The 2,980-nt window shown below is 46.6% G+C and overlaps 1 pseudogene; it reads right to left on the minus strand.

The window, feature by feature from the left end:
* Nucleotides 1-722: 722 nt before the first annotated feature.
* LOC120365320 (NADH dehydrogenase [ubiquinone] iron-sulfur protein 5-like) lies at nt 723-1,858 on the minus strand (annotated as a pseudogene).
* Between the last annotated feature and the right edge of the window lie 1,122 nt (nt 1,859-2,980).

Raw genomic sequence — 2,980 nt, forward strand, 5'->3', positions numbered from 1 at the left:
AAATAGGAGTCTCAATTTTTAGCTGCATGTATGGCTGATCAGAATAAAAACTACATTTTTATGGAGGATGGTCTGAGCAATATTAAAATAGAAAAAAAAAAAGAAACATCAAATTAAGAGAAATGAGGAATCAAGACTACAGTTTCCAGCCTCCCCAGGCAGCTAAGTGTGACTCATACAACTAAGCTGTGGCCGGTGAGACGTCAGCAGAGCCCTGTATGCAGTCTACAGGAAGAGTCTTGAAGAGGAAGAAGGTATGACCTTCTCTTTCCTCTAGTCTAGACATTCACTTTCAGATCTCTGCTGGAAGCTGTCACCTTTTCAGACAAACTTTCCTGACATCACAGATCCATTAGCATCCCTCACCTCTGCCCATCATTCACTAGCTATTTATCTGTTTAGGCTGCCAAATGTGTAGACCTTAGCTCGACTTGGTATGTACGTCTATATCACCAAGTCGTTGGTTCTCAAACAGAAGTACGAATCAGATTCAGATCGCTGGGTTCCCACCCCGAGTTTCTGATTCAGTAGCTCTGGGGTGGAGGCCTGAAGATTTTCCTTCCCTTCCTTCTCTTCTTTCCCCTCCTTCCCTTCCTGCCTCCCTTCTTTCCTTTCTTTTCTTTCTTTTTCTTTCTCTCTCTCTTTTTTTTTTTTTTAGGATGGAGCAATCCTTTATTTTTCTCTGGGAGAACAGAGAACAGGAAATCAGCCTCCAGACATCAGCGGCTGCTCTGCTCAGGGCCGAGGCTCCCCCTTGCCCACACGGTGAGGTGGAAGGGTGTACTTCCCTTCCTTTATCAGTTCATCCCACTGCTTCCTGATGGTACTCACACGTCTCATCATTTTCTGCTGAAGTAGACACTCTATGAAATCATCATATTCTATCTTGCACTCTTTCTCTGCCCCGATACTACTGATTCCATGTGCACATTCTATCCATTCTTTTTCAAAAGCATGGTATCAAGCAGGAATCTTGCAGGGCTGCTCCACACTTTGGATTGTCAACCATGGATCTATGTTAAGGCCAAACTTTTTCTGCATGTCCAAGAAAGGCACGGCGATCCGATGCTCGTGCCCTCGTCTATTGTCTGGCCTCCACTTCAGGATGACTTTTTTCTTTTTTTGAGACGGAGTTTTGCTCTTGTTACCCAGGCTGGAGTGCGACGGCACGGTCTCGGCTCACCGCAACCTCCGCCTCCTGGGTTCAGGCAACTCTCCTGCCTCAGCCTCCTGAGTAGCTGGGATTACAGGCACGCGCCACCATGCCCAGCTAATTTTTTGTATTTTTAGTAGAGACGGGGTTTCACCATGTTGACCAGGATGGTCTCGATCTCTTGACCTCGTGATCCACCCGCCTCGGCCTCCCAAAGTGCTGGGATTACAGGCTTGAGCCACCGCGCCCAGCCCGACTTTTTCTTTACTTAGAGATGGGGTCTTGCTATGTTGCCCTCGCTGGTCTTGAACTCCAGGGCTCAATTGATCCCACCCACCTCAGCCTCCAAAATGCTGGGATTACAGGCATGAGCCATCACGCCTGGTCTGAAGATTTGTATTTCTAAGTTCTCAAGTAGTGCTGATGTTGATGGCCCAGAGACCACATTTTGAGAATCACTGGGTTTGGTGACCACTGGACTTTTCTGTTGAGGTCACTGCTGACCCAGAAACTGAGACAATGCGCACCTGGTATCCTATAAATATTTATGACTCAAGTGACAAGTATTACCTCATTCAGTTGCTTTGAGGTACTATTATTATCTATATTTCACATGTGGGGAAACTGAGGGTCAGAGAAGGAAGGGGCAGAGCAGGGATTTAAACAAACGTATGTTTGTCTATAGCCATGGACTGTGCCCTTCATCGCCACACTGTTTCACTTCTAGCAGGCTGGAGCTCAGCGCAATCACGTTAGCAAGCAAGTTGAGGAGTAGGAGGACCTGCCCTGTCCTAACATCTCTGCAGATGTCTGGGAAGTGTATGGTAGCAGAGTCCTGCCCCTGAAGGGAGCCCTGTTGCCATGGGAGCTTGAATCAGTCATATATAGGTGGCCACCAGGTGGCAGCATTGTTCTGACAGGAAGCCACCTGCTGCCTTGGTGGTGTGGTTCTGATCTGGGCCGTGCCATCCCTGGTTCGGTGGCCCGTAGCATATCCCATTTCTTATGTGCCTGGTTTCCTCATCTTTACAGAAAGATGCATCTTGTCATCTCCAAAGAGCCCTTGCAGCTCAGATACCATATAAAAGAGATAGGTGCAGCCACTGAAATTCAAATACTCTCAAACAAAACCATATCTCTTCTCTCCTGCTGAAAACAACACCACCCACTAGAATTAGCACCAAAGAAATACAATGCAAGCCATGAAAGTGAGCCACATATTTAATTTCAAATTTTCTAGTAGCCATATTAATAAAGTATCAAAAGTGACATTATTATTATTATTATTATTATTATTATTATTATTTGAGACGGAGTTTCACTCTTATTGCCCAGGCTGGAATGCAATGGCATGATCTTGGCTCACCAAAACTTCCACCTCCTGGGTTTAAGTGATTCTCCTGCCTCAGCCTCCCGATTAGCTAGGATTATAGGCATGCGCCACCACGCCCAGCTAATTTTGTATTTTTAGTTTCTCCATGTTGGTCAGGCTGGTCTCAAACTCCGACCTCTGGTGATCCACATGCCTCGGCCTCCCAAAGTGCTGTGATTACGGGTGTGAGCCACCATGCCCGGTGGCAAGATTATTATTAGTCCTGTTTTGCAGATGAGGAAACTGAGGCTTACTTAGGGAGACTAAGTGCCTCAGCCAAGATCACATAGCAAGTAAGTGGAAGAGTCTGGATTTAAACTTAGTTCAGTATGGCTCTATCCAGGCCCTTCATCATGAGGACAGATGCTTAGGGTGCAGTCAGAGGGGCCCACTGACAGGGATTCCAAACACAAGGAATGCAAAATCCCGGGAGCAAACAAGCAGGCCTGTTAGGG

Source organism: Saimiri boliviensis, chromosome 1 (genome assembly GCF_048565385.1).
Source record: "Saimiri boliviensis isolate mSaiBol1 chromosome 1, mSaiBol1.pri, whole genome shotgun sequence".
NCBI classification, from domain to species: domain Eukaryota; kingdom Metazoa; phylum Chordata; class Mammalia; order Primates; family Cebidae; genus Saimiri; species Saimiri boliviensis.